Here is a 25339-nt window from a genome sequence, read left to right as displayed (position 1 = left end):
AATATGGTATTTGACTAACGATGGCCTATTTTACGTAACATAATGAGCACAGTTTCATTCTTCTTTGTAGCTGAATAAAATTCCTGATCTGTCAACAGACAAATGGACTTCATCCTTTAGGAACAAGGCAGTGCTGTGGCTCAGAGGAAGCTCATTTCATGCTTGCCACTTCAGGTTGATTCCCAAGATAGGAATCTACACACAGGTCTCTTCAGGTCCTGGTGGCCCTTCTCTCGATTCTCGTGCTTCACTCTTATCATACCTACTGAGCACTGGCTTCATGCCAGACACTTTTGTGGATGCTGAAGAGCAGCACAAACATAGCATATCACATGACCCTCCAGAGATCGGAGTTCAGTGATCATCTGAGTGATGAGGGAGATACACGGAGTGTGGGATATCATCTTAGACTCGTGGTTATTTTTAAATCAAGGTTGAAATATAAAACACAGATATATGGCCTACTTAGTGAGGCAGAAAATACAGATGACGAAAATGTAAAAGGCACTACTCTATTAAACAGGGGTTACTATCCCCAGAGCTGGTTAATGGAAACTTCTATTCTAGTTTCTGTCCTGGGCCACAAGGATAGAATAGTATAGGATGCATGAGGACAAAGAGGGGAGAATGTTTCAAGTGGAGGCCACACCAAAGATGGAGGGAGGCAGGCGAAACACATCAGGAAGTAAAGCAACAGACTTGATGATGTTCATCATGAATACAGAAGGACAAGGTGGCCTCATGGACCAGGTCGGGCTTATAGAATTAGAGATAGTTGAGTTACTAAACAGTTTAAACAAGAAGGCAATCAATTAAAGGGCATCTTCAGAAAATGGATCCGGTGGCAATGGGCAGGGTGAGGCTAGAGGAAGGACAAAGAAGGAGCAGCTCTGAACCCAGGTATGAATGATGAAGAACCCAACTAGGGAAACTCATTTTCCCAAGTGATGGAAACGTGTGTACACCAAGAGGTTTCCTGTCATGAAACTGGAACTCGGAGCATGTGTCTATTTTTATTTTGAGGAACATGACAAGAAGGGTCTGGTAAAATAGACACTCAGTTTGCATCTGGGAATGTGCTCTTCAGTTCATTCATGCAGTTTTTCTTGTTAAAGATTCTGAGGAAACAGCACACAGAAGAAATGAGAAGGGCCAAGGTGGGCTGTGAGCATCGGAACACAAGTATTGGTTTCTCCACAAGAGCAACAGCTTCCCAGACTCACACAGGGAAAGGATGGCTCAGGCCATTCTAAGAAGGTTCTATGAGATGGTTTTGCCCTCTCCGACAGCCCAACATTGAGTCAGGTGACACAGAGTGAAAGGAGAGCCTATGACAACCGGAAGCCCAGTCTCTATTTCTAATTATTTTTCTTGACTATATAAGTGGCTCCCATTATAAACATTTCTGAAAACCGTGTTAGCCAATCCTCTAGGAGAAGGACATTTTCTGCCTGTACTACATGCGTAACTCCAATATTGCTCCTCTCAAGAAACCGGTTGCTTCCCCCATAAAGCATACCATTATTATTCATGAGATGCTCTAATGGAGCAATGCATACTGTTGGATTTGAGACATCCAGGTTATTTATTATCTCTATCCTGAGTAGGTTGTTCTCTCCAAAGGCATAGTTCACAGGACAAATTTGGTGTTGCAACTGCTGTTTATTTAAGACAGGCAAATTAAAAGTGAAAAATGCTTCAGTGAGAGTATTATGATCAAGAGTGTCTGTGCTACACACATTTTCACAGAGGATTAGAGTACTCCTGGGAGGGTGCCTCTCCGGAGATTAACAAAGAGACCCCCACATCCTAGGCCATGTGGGCAGGATACTAATTCTCTCAAAATCAGAAAAGCAGGTTAGGCAGTTTTTGAGCTTCAGGAAATAGAAAGAAAACAGATTTAGAGCTCAAAGTAAAGCAATTTCCCCAGATTCAAGATTCGGTTTCATTTTCTTATGCGGGGTATGTTCATTTCCTCTGAAATGAAGGAAGCTTTTCAGTCCTTATGAAAATGAGGGCAGAGGGGTGGGGTAGCAACATCAGCACTGTATCTACAAGGTGCCAGGGAATGAAGAAGGGCTTCCTACCGTCTGACATCAGCTCTCTCTGCCTGATTCAGTCTTCACCAGGATAGTTTTCATGCTTCCAAGAAATCCACATCTTTCTAAACATTATGAATAATGGATTGAGATTTCTGAAATCCCCCTTTCTCTCCCCCCACAATTTAAATCAAGCCTCTTTCAGAGTCAGTATACTCTACATTCTGATTGAAGTCAGAAAAGGTTATAAATAGCAAAGGTTGAAAACTTTCCACAAAGGTAAGTAGATGAAGAAAATCACATATGCCATCCACAGGCAGGGTGTGTTCACCATCAAGTGCCCTTCATCACTGTACTATTGTCTCACAGAGGTACAACAAGCCAAAGCCGCCGAGATACCACTATGCTGGCCTCTATGTTCCACTCCCTGCTCCTCAATTCTGGGACATGATGTCATTTTCCTGAGTCCAGTCTTGGTGCAGTTAAGCTGTACATGACTTAAATTGAACAAAGTCACTACATGGCAATGGGCACTGTTTAAATGTCTTGTACTCAGTGGGACCAGAGCTGGTGTCTGTCAGCTAGTGGCTTGAGTAGCAAGTTTTAAGATTCTCTTGCTTCAAATTCCCCTCCAAAATTCCTACCGATGAACTGCATCACATTTCTACAGTGATGCACACTATAAGAATATATATGGGATACTTGAGTAAAGGAAGGAGGTTCTTCATTGGCAACGTGGCAGAGGCTATATAAAGTTCAGTTTGTATGGTGTTTATAATTTACAAAGCCATCACAGAAACCTTGTGTTATTTGATCCCAAGGATGTGCATGTGGGGCTGTTCTATTTCTTACAGAGTCCAAGTAAGTTTTCCAACAAATATTTACTGAGTGTTTGCTGTATACAGGGGCTGATATACTGGGGGTGTGGGTGGCATGGGGCCTTTGCTCTACTGGGACTCAGGAGTTGAGGAAAAATAGACAATAAACACAAAATACAAACCATGGAGGGGTGAGCCAGGCTGTGGAGAAAAATCTATCAAGACAAAGTGCTAAAGAATAAAGGACTATGGGGTGGTGCTGCTCTTACAGTGACTGTTTGAGCTAAAACCCCAGACAGTTGAACAGCAAGGGTGGGGGGATTCATCAGAGACAGGGGCATGCCAAGCAGTGGGAAGCATGAATTCAGGAGCTCGACAGCAGAGAGATGGGGGTTCTCTGCACACAGACTGCTGAAGTGGAGGGGAGACTGGTGGAAAGGGACCACCATTAAGGACAAGGAATCATGATGAAGCAGGAGGGTGTCAACTCGCATGTGTACAAGAGCCCTGAGCCAGGTTCATGGCCCAGTGATCAAGTCCTACTCATCTTATGACACTTCATGCTGCTTCTCCCAAGCCCTGCCATCTGGAGCCAGCATGGTCCACCCAGGTAGAAACAACGAACATGGAATCAGAGTGACATTGCAAACCCTACACAGACTGTCTCCTCAAATTCCACACATGAGGCAAGCTTTTTGCCTGGGTTTCAAATCTGGAATTCTCCTCAACACCGAGAGGTATTGCTTTTATTCTTTGTCCTTGGTGGCCTCCTGGCTGAAGTCCGATCAAGGGCTGCACACTCTGGGGGAAACTCGAGCACCGCAGATAGAATATAATTACTGGAGCAAACTGGAAAGGTGACTGAAGAAAAGATAAAACATATTTAATGCCTCCAGGAAATGAGTCCAAATGGATTTGATGAGCATCACAAGGCGAATGGAGTGTCTGTTCTCCCCCACCCTGCTTGGACACAAACTGAAATTGCTTTAGAGACCTGTCACATTGAATTAGCAAAAGCAGATAGTAATTCAGAGGCATGCCAGGGTGGCAGTGTTGAGGAGTGCTGTGGGAAGGCTTCCTGAAGCATCTTCCAGGGGCTCTAACTCTTTCTTCTCCCTTTCAGGATGAGCAGGGATGGGATTTCTGATGGGTTAGGGGTCAGCATCTTTGAAGATATGCAGGCCTGTGCTGCTGTGCTAAAAAGCAAGGACAACAGGTACATCTGTCAGAGGAAGACGAGACAAAGTGTGTTGTCATCTTCAGATGGTTCCAACCTGTGGTCATATGACAAAGACATGAAACACAGACCAGTGTTGGTCTAGCAGAGCAAGGAGCTGTAGAGGACTCTTGGCTTTTGACATCAGGGTGAACTCAGGAAAAAGGTATGTAAACAAGAGCCAAGTGTTCCTCCCGTTGACCATGGTAACTGGTGATCTCCTCAGAGGACAACTTCCTCTGATTCTTGCTCGTTTATGATTCCTTTAAACTATGTAGCGGTGTTTGTGATCTCTCATCCACTTACTGATGTGTCTGGCTACTTTCTCTCCCTGAAACTACAAAATGCAAACAGAATATGAGCTGCCTTATCCCCAGCTCTCAAAACAAGACACAGTGACCATGCCAAATACTCACTGAAGGAACAGCAAATTCACAAAACCACATAGACAACAGCAGAGTCTGAGCTGTGGACGTTGATTGATGATAATAAGCAATGCCTGAATGCATTGGAATGTAGGTAGTCACAACTGTACTCAGCCACAGGGACCAGAGCCCATCTTGGGGGCTAATCTCTCCTTTGTAGTGAGATCTTACCTATGGAGTAATTACCTAAGAAGCCTTGGCTGTCCCAGAAGGGTGGAGACACGTTCCTCTGGTGGCTCAAGGAAAATTCTATGCATCTCCTCAACACTGGTTCCTTGGTCTACATAATAGCATTTTTAGATTTTTGGATTTATGTCTAAGACTTCCCAAACTCAAAACAATCTAATAGTTTTTAGCTTCTTTTTGAAATGTCTTAAGCCTGAGTCAGCAGAAAGATTGCAATAATGGAAATAAAATGCTCCAGATTGACTGTCATCTTCTATCATATTTGCTCTGTCTTCTAAGTGTGTAAGTATGGATGTATGTGTCTGGATACATACTTAAATATGCATGTCTGCATATACATTTTTGTATGGATCTATATGTGCATATATATGATCATGCGTATGCATATATGTCTATATCTATGCCTATATACATATATGCCTGTGGATCTACGTTTGTATACATGTGCATACATATGCACATGTGTGCATTATTTACACATGTACCTATATATAGATAGATAGATAGATAGATAGATAGATAGATAGATAGATGGGCACAACCTGCGTGAGCCTTTAGTATGGGTGTGTATACTTTGAACTATTGGGATCCTGGTTGGGGACATGGATGCACTCCATACTTCAGTACTTCAGGATGAAGCTCTGAAGCTGAGAATATGATCTACAAAGACAGTATCACATTTAGGGAGACTAAAATTTACATTTGTAGCTGTCCTGTTTTCTAGTAAGCAATTCATCTCTCAAATATCCTTAGGAGTTCCAAAATGTGCTCATGGCACTTTATTTTTATCTGGGTCCCATAAAAGGTCACATGCTGATTCGGTGGCCATGGCTCTTCAGTCTCCTTTAAATCAAATACTTCCAGCCCGGTTTTTCCATGTGTTTCATGACACTGACATTTATGTAGAATCTGGGGCCAGTTGTTTTACATAATTTCTTTTCATTTTAATTTGCCTGCTTGTTTCCTCTAATTATATCCAGGTTAAAGTCTAGTGTTCTAAGAACCCAAAACAATCAATCAGAAGCAAATGTGAAATAGCTCAGGTTCCCAAAAGGACATTTTAGAAGAAGTTATCAAACCAACGAAGATCACATGCACTCCTACAGGTGCCAGGAGTTACCTGGTCACCTGCTAACTTGATCCCTTCTGAATTCCTTAGAACAAAAGCCTCATTAACACGATTAAGTTAGCGCTTCCCTCCCACATCAGTTACTCAATAGGCCTGCATCACATTCCACTTGTACCACCGCCAATGAACTCCTTTCTCAAACTCCCTTTTCTTAAACTCCTAGCAAAAAAATAAGATAAATATGAATGATTTTTGCAATGCTTGCTGTATTTTCCTAATGACTACGAAAGTACTTATAAATATGCACAACAGTATACCCATTTGAAATCCCTTCAAACAGCATGGTGCTGTGCTAGGGGACACTGAGCAGAAGATGGCTATATTTCTTAGGCAATGTGCGTGCACAGGTGTGAATCTATACCTATGCATTCTTAGCTGGTAAACAGATTGTCTAGTGTATGGACACTGGAGCCAGTGAGATGACTCAGGGAGTGAAAGGTCCAATGATTGGAGTTCATCCATAGAACCCACATGGTGGAAAGAGAAAAGTGATTCTCACAGGTTTCCCTCTGCCCTCCACGTGCTACCAGGCTACACATGCTTCCCTCAGCTCCCTTCCAAAATAGGAAGTTTGGACAAAGGAAGGTGCCAGTTTTTCAGGCCTAAGGGGATTGTGTTTCAACCAACAAGACCACAACTGTAGAGACACACAGCTGTTGCCTACATTCCTCTGAAATAAAAACTGTTGCTTTCTTACTCATTTCCAATTCAAGCCAAGATTATAAGGCCTCAGGAAAATGCTTCTAAGACAAATTGTGGCAAAAATGGAATCCCCAGGTCTATTGGATCACTCTTCAGAGCTGACAGAATTTTTGTCATTCATAAATCCTATACTTACTGATCCAGGATCCTGAGCCCAGAGCCCATGAGTATGTTGTTAAAGATCACACAGCTACTGGGTGACTTGAATGCTTCTAGGAACTGCTCTGACTCCAGCCTGTGCAAGATCAGGCTGTAAAATACACACTGCTCTGAGACTTGACCTTCTCTCCCTTCTCATCTCAGGCCAGCTTCATGGAGTAGAGCACCTGCTTGGTGTGAGGACCATGAAGGAATGTTCCCAAAATCATACCCCATAGCCTGCAGATACTCTGCTGCTCACTGACGAGGCCATTTCATAAACTATTCCCTGTTCTCCGTTCTGTACCCCATTGGTTACTAACTTCTGTCTTTTTCCTTGTGAGTATGCTGTGGTACATGTCTTCATTGTCTCTGTGTCTGTTCTCTTACAAGTATATGCTGGAGGGTCCTGAAAGCTTCCTCACATGGATGTGATAACAGAGTGAACACATGGGGTTCAAAGCAGGTACTGCTCTTGCAGAGGACCCTAGTTAAGTTATCACCACCCATATTCAGGTGGCTTATAGCTGCTTTTAAGTCCTGCTCCAGGAAATCCTATGCCTCTGGCCTCTGCAGGCACCTGCACATTTGTGCACATTGCCATACACAGAAACACAATTTAAATACATCTTTAAAAATGCATAGTGAACACAGAAGCATATGTGTGTCCAGCTGTCCTTTGTTACACCAGGAAGAAGAAAAATGCAGCACAGTCATACCCAGCTCCTCATCATATTTAATTTTTTTGGAAAATATAATTCTTTGTACATGAATTTAATAATCATTTTATTATTGTTATTTTAACAAAATAATAAGCATTTATTTGTGTTTATTCCTATCATGGTTACTATGGTTAACCACATATACCAAAACTTTTTAGGATTCTCTGTAAAAGTTGATCATTGTTTCTGATATATAAAAAAAGAGGGAACCCCACATATAAGAATTGTTTTTTAAAAAAACCACTTATTTAATCAAGTTACTCCTCTGTTCTAATCCATTCATGTGCTGAGGGCTGTGGACATAGTATTTGGCCAGGCCCTGAGCACCATCATCACTGGGACCAGCTCCTGGCATATCACCTCATTCCTCTCCCCAACCTTTTTCATGCTCCATTCTGCCACATACAGTCCAGGGCTCTGCATTGTATTATAGTGGATGCATGGATGGGTGGCTCTCTATTGCTTTGACCTGGATGTGAGGACCAATGACTTTATTTTGTGCTTAATTGAGTATGTGACGAATAGTTCTGTGCTGTATAATCTAGGTGTATGGAAGATGGCTCTTTATCAACCTGGGTATGTACAAGGGTGATTCTGTTATGTTGACCTTGGTGCTGGACCCCATGTTGGTGTTGGACTATGGGGTTCCAGGTAAGATAAGTCTGCCTGAGACTTGGAAGCATTGCACTGCGAAGGCACTCTCTGTGGGACACGCATTGCCACCATTCCACAGCTTATCTGTTCAGTGAGCACAGACGTGGCCCTCCAGCTGTCCAAGCTCCTCCTGGGTCTGCAGCTTCGGTGTCTGAGTCAGTGTGTGCAACTCCAAGGCTGAGATCTCTGGTTTCTTCTTGCCACCTGGGCTGCTAAAACACAGGACGTAGTTCTCATTCTCAGGCTCCAGGTAGCTCTGGCGTCTCCCTCTGTGTCCCCTGACTTGTTCTCTGAGCCCAGCTGGTCTAGAATAACTTTAGGCCCATCACCTTTCACAGGTGTGTTGTCCATGGCCCTTTGCTGTTCTCTCCCTGATCAGTGACTTGTCCTTGATCCCCAGACTAGGCCTTTGCTCTCTGTGTATCCCCCACAGTTGTGAAGTATCTGACTCAGCAATTCATACATTATCCCTATCATTCACAAACTCGGCTGCCCTCTTTAGACCTTAATTTATCGTAAGTCTCCAGTGTTCTCAGATCCATGTTTGGCAGAAAACCTAGTGAGTCTTTTCTAAACCAACCTAGAACCCTTTCAGCCATTTGTGCCTTTTCAACCAACTTCCAACCAAACTGGATATGACTCTCAGCCTCATATTTCCAGGGAACACAGCATTCCCTGCACCTATAATGATATTATAGACTTAGTTTTCCACATGCTTCTCTGCCTTCTGTTCCTGAGAACATCTTACAAATTATATGTTGGTACCCCAGTGCCATAGTTAGATGACCTGAATAGTATGTATACTAAACCCCACACTATGGGCCCTTCAGAATGACTCACATTCCAGGAATGGAGAGAAAATATGAAAAAGAAACCAGGGCTGCTGAATTCAGGCCAGATATGGTGGTACACATATGTAATCCAGCTCTTTCAGCTTTCAGAAAGCTGAGGTGGGAGGATTTTTAACTGGAGGCTGGCCTGTGTGAAATGATGGAACCCTTCTTCAAAATAACAATGTCAACACAACAAAACCCACATTTCTAAGTTGAGAGCCTATATAAAGCAATATATTTTGACATTGTTGATATAAGAATTACAAAGGGAGTTTGCTCAAAACAAGGCCCTTTAACTATTCTGACCTAGTTGGTTTGGGGCAGGGCACAGAACTTCTGTTTGACAAATAGGCTGTTCTCATGAACAAGGTCTTCGGAACGCATCTTAAGAGCCACTGTCAAAAGAACTCCAAGGAGCGGTAATTAAAGGCAGAGTTCTAAAATGAGGATCCTTTAGATAACTTAATGGAGAGTTCCAGGGCTGGAAGGAGAACATAAAAACTTGGGTTTCTATCTCTAGCACATGTCTTCAGAATCAAAGACATCGACAGTCTGAACCCTTCAGCCTGACTCACAGAAGGAAAATGAACCTTTTCTTCATAACAGGAGTAGAAGCATCAATTTCTGTTCTTGATCTCTCCACCTAAATTCATCCCTGAACTTTCCGCCCATGAAGCAAAGACTGCTGGGTACTCAGGATACAAATAATGATATTCATGAGGAAAGGCCTTTTGGGGGCCATATAAAAGAGATGATGGAAGGTCTGAGGAAAATGCTTGGTTCACAAGAAGATTAAAAAAGAAGTTCTGAGTACAGACCATAAATCTAGGAAAACTATCCCTGATTCTGGGACACTAATGCTCACAATGGGACCTCCCCAGTGGTTTCCACATATGGCTTAAGGCTCTGCTGTCTGTTAACCATCTTGGGTTACTGAGAACTTAGAACATGGGTAGGGTGGATGGAGAAAGAAATGCTTAATTATATGTAATTGTGATTAAATTAAACTTCAGAATATTTCTTCCTTTAATGAAAAATGTTAAATATGTAGGGGCAAACCTGGCTAGACACCATATATATCAACCATACATTTTATAAAATGTAAAAAGTAACCAAATATTTCTGATAAAAATTCAGAATTTAGCATGTAGAAAATTGTGTAAGTCAAAATATAGGCTAGCTCTTGGAGACAATGTGAATAAAACTCAATAAAGTTTAATTTGATTATTTGTTGAAATATTTTAACATATTGAGATAAGCATATTGCTGAAACGAATTTTATATTTTTCTTCTTATATGCTTAGTGTGGTATATTGGTTAGTTTTTTTTTTATCAACATTACACAAGGTAGTCATTTGGGAAAAGGGACTCTGAATTCAGAACCTCCATCAGATTGGCTAGTAGGTGAGTTTATTGAGCATTTTCTTGACAAATGATTGGTGTAGGAGGGTATAGCACATTTTGAGTAGTGCCAACTCTTGGCAGGTTATGCTGAGTTATATAAGAGCTAGTAAGCACTTTACTCCATGACTCTTGTTTCAGTTCCTGTCTCTAGGTTTCTACCTTGAGTTTCTCCAGTGACTTTCCTTCATGACAGACTGTGTTCAGGTCATGGAAGCTGAAATAAATCCTTTCTTCTCCAAGTTACTTTTGGTTATAGTATTTATCAGAGCAACAAAAACCCTAACTAAGAAAAATTTTAATTATCTCAATTGCAAGTGATAATGAATTTCGGTTGAACAATACAACTATCCAAGACCAAATGGAATGTGAATATTGAAGGCTAGGCATGACAGAACATATTTGTAAACCTACACTTAGGAGGCTGAAATAAGATGATCATGAGTTCAAGGCCAGTTTGGGCTACACAGAAAGACCTTGTCTCCTAAAAACAAAAATATACAAACTTATGATTATTGAATGTTGTTACTAAGCATTTAAAAAAATAGTAGAACACTGTGCTAGAGGGTAATGAGCATCCGTATCTAAGGCAGCCACTCCAGGGGTCTGTCAGCTGACTCCGGGAATGCCATCTTCCGGAAATGAAATCCGAGCTGAGCCTTGTCCAGCTGGCCATGTTTATGCTAGAGAAGCTGGAACAGTGTGTGAGTCATTTGGAAAAGAACCTGAGGGATGCAGGTCCCACTCCAGTACCTAGTCACTTCTACGTTCAACATCCTTCATCCAGATAATACATATTCCAAACACCATCCTCACTCCAAAAGCTGAAGAATAAACATTGGTGGCTGGGTACTTTCCAGCACAGTAATGGCCTGGCATGTGCAGACCCATGAACTTCAGTCTCCAATACTAGATAAAAAGTAGCAGAAAACAGTGATGAAGATATTTAAAACATTTCACCATTGTTGTTAAGGTAACCTAACATTGTTCTGAATAAATGAAAAAGTATTTCTCCCCTACAGGACTGATTATGAGCTAACCACATTTTTGGTTGAATTATGGTATGTATATTTTTAAAAATTAACAAACACAGATACTACTTTAGAATCTATGTACAGGTTCTACCTGTATGGAGACAATGCCAGTTAGCAATTGTCTGGGATGTTTTCTGATTTTTTCTTCTACTGACCTCTAACTAGAATTGGGTGTTCTCTTCCATGCTAAAGGCATGCCACAGATTACATCACCACTATCTGCTCCTTTGAAGTCTTCAGTAAAAGTCACAGTTTCCCTTCACATAGGACAATATAGCTCCTGGAATCATAAAATAGTATAGCTTTAAAACCGTGTGGTTAACCCCTCCTGATATTAAAACTTATACTACCTCGAGGGGTTAAATTTAGACACAGAAGCAAGTGTCTGTGACGCTGCTAGTCTTTCCTATGCACATTTGATCTGCATTCATAGACCAGAAGGATGCAGACATCAAAAAAATAGAAAATTCAAATCAGAAGTTTTAATTCTTCATTAATTGTCTCTTGCAATATGATATGCATGTGGGCAACTAGTCAAGCCCAGGCAATACAAATATATCTATCTAATGCCTAAGAGAACGTCCTGAGGTGTGGAACTTAAGATAATTTTTTAATTATTGATAACACATTAGGTAATGGCATAGTCTTGCATAATGCTCCGAGTGCTTCGTACTGGTAGTTCTGGCACTTGGGAGGCTGAGGTGAGAGCGCTGAGTTAGAGGCCAGTCTGGATTACATGGGCTCTATGTCTGTCTGTCTCTCTTCATATATACATAAAGAAGTTATACACAGGTTCAAGCAGACTGCCAAAGGATCCTCTGTGAGAAAAAATGGCTTAGATCCCTGCTCTAGACAGCCTGTAACTGGAGCACCCGGTCGGTATCTCTATCACGGTATCCACTCTTCCACCCTGGCCATAGCCATGCTTATGCTTTCAACTCTGCTCCAACTGATAGGAAGTTCATCATTACTATCTGCACAGAGGAAAGAGAAGGAAGGACCTGGACTTTTAAAAGAAAGGCTCACAAGAGGAAGTCCTGGAGCGGATGTGGGCTGAGAGGTTTTAGAGGGTCGGAAACTAACAGCGATCTCCTGGTAGCTCAATCAGCAAATTTTCCAGCAAGCAGATGACTCTTCCACCTTCAGGAAGAAAAGTGAATTCATCTTCTCTCTTATAACTAAAATGACTTCCCTCAGATGCTCCACATAGCACTGCAGTGCCCTCCAGACAGACTGCAACGTGAGGCTCACACAGTCGATACAGCTTCAAGAGAGAGCTCAGGTTGGAGGCCTGAGTAGTGTGACTATTGCCCAGTAGAGAGAAAAAGCCCTGGCCAAAAACAGCACTGTTGACTTGAGAAATTTTTTTCCTGTTTTAACACACACACACACACACACACACACACACACACATACACAGAGTGAGAGAGAGAGAGAGAGAGAGAGAGAGAGAGAGAGAGAGAGAGATTGATTCAGCCCACTATTAAATATTGTCAATATGTTTTCTCCATTACACAACTGGAATGCTGTTACCTAAGCACGTCAGACTCTTCAAACCCCACACCCACACGTTCTGAACTCAGCTGCACCCGCTGTGGTAACGAGGGAGAGTACCTTGAGGAAATCAGGTCTCTGCTGACAAGAAGCAAACCCTGTGGAGTGAATTCCATGTAGTGTCTGAGTCACTTCTTATAGCAAGAGAGAATTTTACAGCCACCATTTTGTCAGAAAATCCTACTTGCTGCATGGCCAGACCACTGGACCTGGACAGGCCCCGTCAATACCAGGGTTCTAAGCCTTTGGGAAAAGAAGGATCAGAGGTTTTTCTTTCCTTTAGCTCAAGGAAACCAGGATTTGGCAAGTCAGCATCCAAACTTGAAAGCTCTCTTTTGAGAAGAGTTAGTTCTAGGAGACCTTGATGAAATCGCTAATGCTTAGACATAGTTACTGCTGCATGCTGGGTAAATAGGAAAGCATGCTGACTGCATTTATTTTACTATCATTATGTCTCCATGGGGTGAGCCAGTAAGAAAATCAGAGCTCATTAACATCTTGGAGTGGTGTGTGTGTGTATCACTAAGATAATCTAATTTATCTTTATTTCAAGTTACCATTGCAGGAATTCTTTAACATTGGATGAACTATTTCCAAACTATCCAGGTGGGATAAACGTTATTCTCTTTACTAGAGTTCACACTTTCAACCAGTATATGATTATTGAGAGCCTACTACTATAGGTCAGAAGGTAGTTTACCCCAGATAAAGGAATAGGTACCTTTTTACTTATCAAGAGGTAGGTGAGTACCCAAGTTAGCCTATAGTAACTTCCTTTCAGGATGATATTGGGTAGGGTGGCTTCAACAACAGCAATTTTTCTCTTACCATTCTGGAAATGATGCAGCAGGGCCAAGTCTGGCATGGCCTTTGTGTGCATGGCAGTGAATGTCTTCCCATTGTGCCTTTACATGGTTTTCCTTGAATGTGAAAGAGGAAGAAAGGTTTGCTGTCTCTTCTTGTGGGGAAGCAATACCATTTCAAGGGACACCTTCATTACCTCCTCTGACCCTAACCGTGTTTCAAAGGCTGCATCTCAAAATATCACACCAGCGGCTTGAATTATGATGCATTCTTAACACAAAATTTGCTACTCCATCTCTATGCCCAACACACGCAATACTGCCAGTAGAGCAGGCTACGTGTCACGTGTGACATGCATATACCCAGAAGAGGGGCGTGTGGGCTCCTCTGGGGACCAGCACATACAGTGGTCAGAAGGACAGCTGAGGAAGATCTACAAAGACAAAAGACACTTCAGGCCTTGGGACCACGATGGCTTAGCCTTTGGGTGTCTAGGGGTGAGTAGAACTCAAAGTTCAGCTGCTGAAACAATGGGGTCAAAGTTCAACACCAGAGCTCCTGGAGTTAGGTACCTCCATTCAAGGCTTGCCTGCTTCTTCAAAACTGCCTGTGACAACAGCATGGCTGGTGGAATCGTAGACCTGAAGTTTTCACAAAGCGGACTTCTTTTAATCCAGTGATGTGATGTGCATCTAGTGACATGTGCGGGGTGTGTGTTTGTCTCCTGACAACGTCAAAGCCAGTATCCACTGAGCTCAGTCCCTCAAGCCGAAATAATTAGACTCTTGTAAGGTCTGATCATCTCCTTGAAATCCCTCATGATCAAAACTAGGCTGGGGTAGAAAGGATAAAGAGAGAGGGATGACACAGCCAAGAGGATGAGAGCTCCCTGACTCACACGTGAGAGTAGGTGAGTCCCCCGTCCCCTGGAAGGAGCTGGCTGCACACACTCAGAGGAGCTCAGGGTCAACCGCAGCCTTGCATCCCTGCTGCACAATCAGTGTGACTCTTGGCTGGATCTCTGACATAAACTTCCAACAAGCAAAGTCAGACTCTGTGGAGTGTGATGCACAGAAGAAAGCAGGAAACACACCTATGGATCTCCCTCATACTGTAGGAACTTAGGAGGCATGTGTGGGCATTTGGGAACCCTTGAATGACTGTGCTAGTTTGGGTCTGCTCTGGGTGTGCGGCTGTCACAGCACCCAGGGACCTGTGGGTTATACCAACACTTGTCTGATTGCACCGGCTCGATTTCCATCATCCAAGGACCTCCCACAGTAAGGAACAGAGGACAAGAATTACAGTAAGCATTTGGCAGAAAAGTAATGCTCAGAGCTTATGGGACTCACCTGTGCTCACGTACACTGGCAGTCAGAATCACATTCAAAATGACGAATTCCGCTTGCATATCTTAGCACCTTTAAACAGGCTTGGGAACGCAGACTCCCCTCTGCGGTGGAAGCCTGAACACAGCCTGCACCACACGTGTCCTCTCTGGCTTTCTCACTGTTTGCATCAATAAAAAGCCTCACTATGTAGCCCAAGCTATTCTCAAGCTCAAGATCCTCCTGCCTCAGCTTCTGAGGGTTGAGATTACAGTCACATGGTGCCATGCAGGCTTCCATGTCCACTTTAGCTGCCTGAGATCAACCACTGACCTGAGGGGCTCTCAGGAGCAGCCTGGGCTTCTGACTTGGGAAAGCTAAAGCTCCGCCCTGGCTTGGCGACATCAACAGACAAGAGGAAGCAGCAACTTACTCCCTGGAGCCCCTCGCCAAAGCTCCGGGCAGATCAAATCCCCTCCTCTAGAACCAAAGGCTCTAGAACCATATCCTAATCGGCTTTTCACCTGGTGCCCCCTTGGGCCCTGCTCATGTGCTGCCTCGTCTGTCTGCGCTACTGGATGGGTACTTAAGAGCATCTTTTGTTGACAGTCCAGCTGCCTCAGGCTCTCGAAAGCCAATTTTGACAACCCTGGAACAGACAACAAGCTTCCTTCAGGGCTCTGGGACATTTTCTAATGCTTGTTTTATTTGTTTATTTAATTTTGATTTTATATGTATAGGTGTTTTGTCTGCATGAAGGTCTCTGTATTATACGACCACAGTGCTCATGGGGACCTGAAGAGAGTATTGGATTCCCTAGAACCGGAGTTATGGATAGTTTTGAGCTGCCATGTGAGTAACTGAGAACTGAATCCAGGTCCTCTGTAAGAGCAACAAGTGTTCTGAACCATGAAACCACATTTCCAGTCCTATAAATTTCTTTTCACAGGTACATGTTCAGTGCTTGAGTACACAGTCAGTTATCAATACTGCTTTGCTTGGTGTCAATAACAATGCCTTATTAGCCAGGTGTAAAAAGCACATTACATATATAATTCTCTCATGTCTCTCTTTTTATACCCATTTCACATAGAGAAAATTGAGGCATACTAACGACAGAAGGATGCCCCACTTGCTCAGTTGGCTGTTAAATGGCAGGAGAGGTGTTGGTACTTGGTTGGGTTATCTCTAGATGGAAGGACATATGGGTAGGTAGATAAAAATCTCCACATTGAGACAAGGAGGGGAGAGGGAGAATTGGAGAGAGCAGAAAACCTTTGAGAGTAGGAAGATAAAAAGGAGCACGCCTGTGGTGTGCAGGGAAATTTCACAACTGGATTTCTGGCCATGTGTCCTGCTTTGTAGTCTAAACACTCACCCCATTAACTTCAAAATACCAACACAGAGCTGGAGACAAGAATGGAGACAATTGTCAGTACCGATAAGGCCCCGCCCAGAGGCGCTCATAGGATGCCAAGGAATAAAGAAACAGTGAGCAGCCGGTGAAGGACTATGAGGCCATCCTAGGACAAACGCTCTTATGTATAACCAGATTCGTACCCTTCCCCACTGTCATACCCTTCCATATCCGGCACTTTCCCACCCAACTCTTGAATAGCCCATCTGCTAGTTCTAGGGCTGAGAAAAATGTTCCAGGTATCCTTGACCCTCAAGTGTACCGGATGTCTGCCCACCACAGCTGGATTTGTGCGTAAGCTAATATGTGAGCGTGAAACAGCTCACGTGGGGAGGCTAGTCCATGGACTAGAAACACAAAGATACACCCTTAACCATTACAGCCCATGCTTACTGGAGGCTTCTGAGGGGTCTGAGTCCCAGCTAGTCCTCTCACTGAACGTTCATGCAGCAAGCCCAATGCCAGCATATGGTCAGAAAGCTGAACCTACATACACAAGAAAACTCTTTTGTTTTCTGAGACCTCGCCCCTACTCCCTAAGCCAAAGGTTTTCTTGAAGAACTTGTTTTTCTACTAAGCAGGTTCTGTTTCACCAGTCAGAACAAACAAAACTGTTCATCTCAGGAGCTGGACATTCAGTCATTGTCCCAGTGCAGGATGATAAGAGCCATCTGTTTAGAAAACACACCATAATTGCAATCCACTGTCCATCCCTCAGCTTAAGAGTTCTTCAGATCCTGGGCTTTTTCCATGGGTCTCTCACCACCTGCCTGCATTCTGGAAGTTTCCTGATAGCTAGAAAGTGCTCAAGGAAAGGAAGTAAGCTTTTCCAAACCACTGACAGTTCTGCTGGAAGGGAACTGTGCTGGTCAGAAAGTGGACATTGCTGAGGTGCCGTGAAGCCTCACTTCATGTCATGCCGGCCAAGGCCATGGGGATCATATCCCAAAGCGGCTGTTTCTGGAAGGTGAAACGCAGCCAGTGCTCATCTCACCGTGACCACAGATGCTCCTGGGACTGCTGCTCCCAGACCCTCTTTCCCTAGTCCTCAGTGCAGGCTCCCATACCCTGGCAGGGGCCCTGCTAGGGGATATTCCTTCAGCCTACAGTCTTCTTCGTTTTCCAACATTTTTGATGCCCACGAATAAGGAAGAAAAAGAAATTCCTTGGAGTGGAGAAGTGTAAATTGGTCTAAGGAGAAAAGCTCCCTCACTAAAGCAGCCTCGCGATCTGTGTTACAACTCATCAAAGGTCTACCTCGGCCGGGCGGTGGTGGCGCACGCCTTTAATCCCAGCACTCGGGAGGCAGAGCCAGGCGGATCTCTGTGAGTTCGAGGCCAGCCTGGGCTACCAAGTGAGTCCCAGGAAAGGCACAAAGCTACACAGAGAAACCCTGTCTCGAAAAACCAAAAAAAAAAAAAAAGGTCTACCTCAACTTATAGCCAGCAGCAGGGAGAATCAACCACAGTCCTTCTCGTTTTTCCAAAGATGCTTGGCAAACTCAGTGATCACCTTGGTCCAGTGTTCTTATGTGGTTATAGGCTTGCAAGACATCCAACAATAGAACCTAGTGACCAGTCTCTGAACTTGAATGGACAGAATTCACAACTTGTTCATCAACCTTCCCTCACAATGTAGTGTTCCACTCTAATGCCAATGCAGGCCCCACGGGAACTAGCAGAGCTGGGGTTCTGTCACTGATACAGGGAAGTCATGATCACATCATAGCGCAGTTATCACACAGCAGCACTCATACTCACTGCCACTTTGGAGTGGCAGCATCTACTCCAACCACAGAGGTTACATTAATACTTGCATTCCATAGGAACCACAGAGGGCAGCAACAATGGCTAGAAGTGAATCTTATGTGTAATCTTACATACATGCAATACATTTAAACATGCTATTCCAGAGCCCCCATGGCTTCTTCTGATCTGCCAAGGACAATGGGGTACAGATGGCCATAAGAGGCCAGGGCTGGGGACAGGCGAGGGACAGTAATGAGTTGTTCTGGCATGTAAGAAAGAAATGTGGCCCTCTGAGAAGATTTACATTAGGAACGTCTTAGCTCACTTTTCTCTAACGCTCCTCACCACATACCTCACTTTCTGTTTCCTCTTCATTTTTCCCTTGTCCTTGGGTTTGGAGATGGCATGGGTGTCACTCTCCTGTGCTGAGACTCCCTTCCTGCGCCTGGTTCAGTTCCTGTGTGTCTCTCTCTCCTTCCCTTGGACTAGCCCTCTTCTCTCCCGCTCCTGCCTGTCACTTGGCCCTCCTGTGCCTGCTGGTGCCACTTGCCACCTCCTTAGGCTCTGCATCAGAAGCCTTGGTCACAGACAGGCTCCATCATGCCATTAAGAATAAAGCAAACGGGAGGTATTTCTGATAAGAATAAAGCAAACGGGAGGTATTTCTGAGACACAGTAGGAAGAATAGACTGGCCATCTCAATAAATGCCTGTACGGGAAGATGAAAGCTTATGTTGTGAGGTGAGTGGAAAGCATCCTGCTGGGTAATTCCAATGGCCCCACTGTATGGAACCCCAGAGACCAGACCAGGACCTTTCTCCTGCCCAAATTCCTAGCCAAGTGCTTTAATTAAGCACTGCAAGCAGGAAGCCCTGAGGGCAGGCCTGGAGAAGGCCTGATCCTCTAAGTCAGAGGTGAGGTTAGAAGACTGGGGGAGAGGCAGTCTTGTGCTTTAGATACACTTACAGTGAACTGTTCCCGCATCCCTGCCCTTGTCTAGAGACATGTACTGTGAAAGTTTTTCCCAGTAAGGTAGTGGAGAGAATACTTATCCTATCAATAACCCAAGGGAAAAAGGCAGGGCAGGAAAGGGGGACGGGTGATGGGAGGGAGGGGAAAGGAAAGGAAATCAGGAAGCTAGCCTTGGAAACACAGTGCACTATCAAGTTTGCTCCATGATACTGGAAATAGTTTGATACATATATTTGTTTCCATTTTGTTTTCCTAATAAAAGGCACTAAAACACTTAAAATAAAAACTGCGTAAGAGTGTAGTGATATTTTCACTAGACAAGTATTAACATAAAATGTGCTTAGGAGCTTAGCATGGAATGAAACGATAAACATTGTAACCTTCCCTAATCTGTTCATTTATCCCACGAAGACGAAAGTCCATTTTTATGGGACTGGTTCTCTCTCCAAGACTTAATTATTCATTCCTGAAGAATTTTACTGTCCTTCCTATTAATTTATTCCTTCAGAAAAGACCACTGGCTCAAGAGAAGACTCCAGACTTCACTCTCATAGGAAATGGCCATGTCACATGACTCAAGAGAAGAATGCCCAGACTTTGTTGTCACAGGAAATGGCCATGTCATATGCTGAGCTGGGATGCATCAATCTTCTAACATTTTGTAAAGAGGACACAAAAGTAGATGGCCATCTCTCATCTAAAAGCCTGGTCCACCCTGCATTATCAAAAAATGTTCAGAGTCACAGTCTACAGAAAAAATGAACACAGTGCTAAATTTTTAGTCACATAGAGAACTCAAAAGTGGACATGATTTAAGATACTATATAATGGTTTAAGACAGAATTTATGAGGATAAAACCTCTCTGGTTCTATTTTGATATTTTCATTTTGTTTGTTTCATTTATGGAATTATCTTCAAACCTTTTTCTTAGAATCTATTTTGACTTCTTTTTCTATTCAAAATCTAAGTTGGATACTCTGGATCTTAATTATTTATTTTTAAAAAATCAACCTAAAAATGAAAATAATGTATAACTGTGCCATTTAGAACATGAGCATTTGCAGTCAATGTATTCTGAAAGAAATCTTCATTTTTCTTGTGATTACGCTCATAGTTACTCGGTTTTTCTCTTGTCCACAAACTCACAGTTATAGGATTTAAAACGAATAGATGTTTAGAGAATTGTGATGGCATTTTGTGAGCCACTTGACAGGCTACCACAAAGGGGCCCATAGAGTAAGAAGAGGGAACGTGGGTCACAGGAGTCAGAGACCCACAGCTATCTCCTACCCTCTCTGAAAAGACTGAAATGGCCGACCAGGGTATTGACCCAGCTTCTCTGGATTCTCCTCTCTGTGGCAAAGAACAGAGACCATTTCTTGGCATGTAGTCACAATGGTTTTCAAGGATAGCTCTTACTCTTTACTGCTCTGCCTTAGCCAAACCAGTATCCTAATCCTGAGACAGTTTTTTGGGGAGACAAACTGATTGCTCACAGTCCTCCTGGAAGAGTGTGGCAGGTGTACGAATTTTCTGACACATATTAAATCATGATTCATTTTTAATGAACTCTCTAGAAAGTGAATGCAGCCCCCAGAGACCCTGAGACCCTGGGATTTGCCCAACAGACAAAGGTAGCAAGTGGAGGTGGATGGATGGAAAAGATAGCAAGAATAGTCTCTGTGACATACCCCTTGCTTCTGGAGTTCCTCTCACCCAGAGCTTCTCCAGCAGGCCTCACCTTCTCCTCCACCAGCCACTGCCCAGGGCTTCTGTGCTGATATGTCACCAAATTGGGGGTGATATAAGAGCCACCAGGTGTCCATGTTCACTTTTAACTTCTGCTATCCTGGTGCAGCTGAGAAATGGGCTTTTCTCACTCTCTAGCTGGATTTTTCTTAGTTTATCTTCCAGAGGAAGTCATCCTGGAACTATGACCTCAGAGAAAACACATGTACTACCCCTAGTAGCTAGAATCCCACTCCACAAGACCACTTAGAGGTTAAACAGAATGTCTAGGTGGCTGGGAAGTGCTTGCTATGGGAGTGTCTCAGTGAGTGGAGAAGCATTTGAGTCCAAAGTACAAGAGAACACTTAGAATTATGTTAACAGGGAAGTCTAATGTAATGGGAAGCTACAGGAGAGAAATATATCAAGGCATTTAGTTGCATCAGAAAGAGATTTCCCCTTATGTTTTACAGTTTCTCTACTTCAGTAAATGACTGTGAGTAGGGCAGGGCAAAACTACTCAAACTTGATAAGACCTTTCAAAAACGGCTGGGAATTCATTTAATCTTATTTAGAATCATTAAAGGTTTACATGGCTGGTTAATTTTTGTTGATTTGAAGGATTGTAGTCTACTGCAATTTCCTTGCCCATCCCACCAAAGAGCTGAGTTTGTGGTAGCTTAGGAAAAATAAGCAAAACTACCTTTTTTAAAATAGGGAAGTCATGCCGGGCGGTGGTGGTGCACGCCTTTAATCCCAGCACTCGGGAGGCAGAGGCAGGCGGATCTTTGTGAGTTCGAGGCCAGCCTGGTCTACAGAGCGAGATCCAGGAAAGGCGCAAAGCTACACAGAGAAACCCTGTCTCGAAAAAGCAAAATAAATAAATAAATAAATAAATAAATAAATAAAATAGGGAAGTCTTTTTCCCTAAGGGTTTTTAAGATGTTGAAAAACATGAGGAATAAACATCTATTTGTGTATAAGAAGGTTCACTGGGCCCAGGAGTAAAAAGGCAATGCTTCCTACACTTATGCTACAAGCGCACTGAGGGGTGGTAGCCATCACCAACTGGCCTCTGCAGAGGAACCATGGTCTCTGAGCTCCCAGACAGTGCTATGTTCACATTCAACTCCCAGACATTTTCCTGTGGAATACCCTTACTATCCCAAATGCCTCCGACTTCATAGCACAAAGCAGATCACACTTAGAAACCCAGCTCTGAATTTAAAAGAGAAACATCTGCTAACAGGTTGAAAAGAGAAGATCATCAACAACAAGGGGACTGGCTTCTGGTGCACCCCGGGAGACTCTAGACATACAATGTCAGTCCCCACTTGAGATTCCGGAGGAGAGGCCAGCATGCCAGCATGCACAGTATACCCCTGGGCTTAGACTGAAGGGGCCTCATGCATTTTCCCCTGTGGGCAGGGCAGCCTTTACTACAAAACCTGATTGTGAGTTTGGGACACACAGCTTGCCCTCTAGGGAACCAGCCCTACCATGTACTGGCTGGGTGAGGTAGAGTAAACTGATTCTCCATGACTTGATTTTCCCAACTATAGTCATATAAAATCACTCCACCTAGCTTTCATGGCTATTGTGTAAACTAAAAGCAACTCAAGCACGTACAATATCCAGGACAATGTCTGGCCCTGCATGCAGAACCACCCCAGTGAATGCTAAGAGGCACTATTATCACTCCAGTCTCCCCCACACAGTTCAACCGCTGGCCGAAGCTACCTCAGTGAGGCTTTGAAGCCTTCTCCCAAGTTCCCAAGACATGAGACACCCCACCCTATTTCTGTGAAAAGGGGGAAAGCACTAATACAGGTGAGAAACATCTAGAAACCTGTCAGAGTGGTTGAGATCTAGAGTCCTACCTCAGATATCCAGGTAATTCAGAAGAAGCTGCATGCTGTCACCTGCCAGGTCTAGCTGGTGAGGGTGTGGCCTTTGTGCCCCAGAAATGCATTAGAAGCTTGTGTAGAGGGAATCCCCATTCTTGCTCCTCTGGCTCTAGAGCTGTCTGTTTTGAAGCAGGGAGCTAGCAGCTCCAGGTAGGCCTGGGGATGGGAGTGACTGCCATAAAATTCCTCCTAGAGCTCTGATAGTCCACCACTCTTCTAGAAGGCTCCGACCAAAAAGGGAAGCAAATTGACTCCAATCCTGCTTTCTCCTGGCTAGTGCAGGATAGGAGAAGCAATCACAGGGCAACCTACGGAAGGTTGTTCTCCTAGAAGCCAGAACATGAGAAGTTGAGGCGGGGAGAACCTGGGAGCTTTCCACAGCCCCACACCAGCACAACCTCCAAATGCTTCCCCACCAGGCTAGGTAGGAACTGGAGACAAGCAGGGCTCTCAACCGAAAGTGTCACAGGAGATAGGGCGAGGAGGGCTATGCACCTCCTCTCCCAGACATGGTGATGTGTCCCCCACTCAGGAAGAGAGGAGGAGTTTGGAGATAAATAGAGAGGGGATGCCCTTTCTTTGCAATGGGCCCCTTCCCACAAGTGGTCTTGAAGGCCAGATGGCTGGGGTGGAAAGGAGTATTCCTGCATCCACCAAGTCATCAGAAACAACCAGGACGATTTATCTGGGGGTTGCAAAGTGGGTGGACCCACCTCTGATCCCCGAGACCAGGTCGCGAAGCTGGGTCTCCCTTCACGGGAGGAGCTGTGCACACCCCCTTCCGCTGCGACTCTCCACACACCCTCCAGTTCTAAGCTAAGATCTTTCCCAGCCCAGCTCAGGGCTCCCCCACTCCCTTCTTTGCTCCGCCCAGGTGCAAACCTTGAAGCAGCCAGGAGAAGGTGGCTCAGGGTGCAGCCTCCGCCCTGCACTCTTCTCTGGAGGGTTGGGACCCCAGCCTATCTGCTGAGTGCTGAGGATCCCCCTTTGCTTTCCACACATAAATATACCCCTAGGGATCAGGCCAGGAGTCCCCTTCCCATTCCGGGACGTGGAGACATCCTTGACGCCCCAGTGCCGTCAGAGACGGTGGGCGTAGATCTACCGACCCGGTTGCGAAGATGAAGGGGTGTAGAGACGAGCGGGTGCGGGAGAGGACAGGGGCTGTGGTCCGCTTGGAGCCAGGAACAGCGTCCTCGGTCCATGATCTGAACATTCAGTCACCGCCCAAGATGCCAACGCATTCAGAATGTAGCCGAGAGGTTTGTTTGTTCCTGGGGAGGGAGCTCTTTCTACCCTAGGCAGAAGCAGCCAGCCTTCCTAAATACCCCGGGGCAGGAATTCCAGGAGCTGCTTCCCATCTCGGGACCTCCCAGGTACCTAAGCCCCTCCCCCTGTATTTACACATCCAGGCCGGCGCCCCCCACCCCCACCGGACTTCAATCTCTTCCAAATCCTCTTCAGTGACCACGCTGGGCTGTCACTTCGCCCACGTTAGCAGAGCCTTTCCGTCCCCTCACCCTTGGGCAGATTTTACCCTCTGGCTGCCTCCCGCATCCTCAAGAGAGACCTTTTCCTCCCAGAACCACTTACTTCACCCACCCAGATCCACACTTGCATTTCCCATGGCACAAAACCATAACCCAAAGCCACTCTGAGGATTTTATTACCGAGTTGGGGGTGGCGTACTCGAGTGGTCTAACCCCCACCGCTCTGGATGGAGACCCCGGGTAACAGCAGCCTTCCCTTAAGTCCCACCTCTCCTGGTCCTCTGCCCCTACCCAGCTGCGACAGGCAGGAGAAGCACTACTAGATCGCAAGCCCTCATCTCTGGAACCGGAGCTGCAGAGAGCGAAAAGTCGAACTGCAAGAACACAGTGAGAGAAATGGGCAAATGCGTTAAGGAAGGGGGAGCTGGGGGAAGGGCGCACGAGAGAAATGAACAGGCACCGCACCAGGTGAGAACCACACAGGGAGGGTCACAAAAGTTTGCAGACTGCTGCATGGCACCTGGTTGCACAAGAGCGAAAAGGGTCGACTTCTCTTCTCCAGGCAGACTCTCTCCAAAGATCTGTGTCAAAGGGACCGGGGGATTTGGACTGACAGGACTCAGAACTGCGGTGACCGTTCTCTGCTTCCCAGAGAGATGGCCTAGGCAACCTGAGTGGGAGCTGATCCCGCGCTCTGCGTAAAGCAACAGGCGGCTGCACCTTACCTTGCGCCAGTCCTGGGTTGGGATGGCTGCTCCATCCTCGTGGCGCAGGGAGGAGGCGTTTGGTGCGTATGCCTAGGGGTGTGCGCGCTGCCAGGGCTGCAGCGGCCGGCACCTCCAGCAGGCTGCGAACTGGGCTGCCCACCCTGACCCGGCCCGCCGGCCGGGCTCCGCTCCGGAGCGACCGCCGCGGCGGCGTGGATGCGCTGTGGCCGGGGCGCAGGACGCAGGCTGTGCGTGGCGCGGCTGGCGTCTTTGCGCGCCGCCACCGAGCGAGGGTGCGGCCCCGGGCGGCCGTGTGGGGCACGACTTGGCTTTCGCTGCGGCGCCCGCCGCTGCAGACCCTGTGCAGGGAGCAGGAGTCTAGCTGG

At 45.1% G+C, this 25339-nt stretch overlaps 1 protein-coding gene across 1 annotated transcript in view; it reads right to left on the bottom strand.

Annotated features, from left to right (window-relative positions):
- The window catches only part of Lrrc3b (leucine rich repeat containing 3B), an 85875-nt gene extending 60795 nt beyond the window's left edge, over positions 1-25080 (bottom strand). The window contains exon 1 of the mRNA XM_059274194.1: positions 24972-25080. The gene's annotated coding sequence lies outside the window, so the exon portion shown is untranslated. The remainder of the gene's footprint in view (positions 1-24971) is intronic.
- Positions 25081-25339: the final 259 nt, after the last annotated feature.

The sequence above is a fragment of the Peromyscus eremicus genome, chromosome 9, assembly GCF_949786415.1.
Source record: "Peromyscus eremicus chromosome 9, PerEre_H2_v1, whole genome shotgun sequence".
NCBI classification, from domain to species: Eukaryota; Metazoa; Chordata; class Mammalia; order Rodentia; family Cricetidae; genus Peromyscus; species Peromyscus eremicus.
Note: the sequence above shows the minus strand (reverse complement) of the source record. Positions and strands in the feature narration are given on the sequence as shown.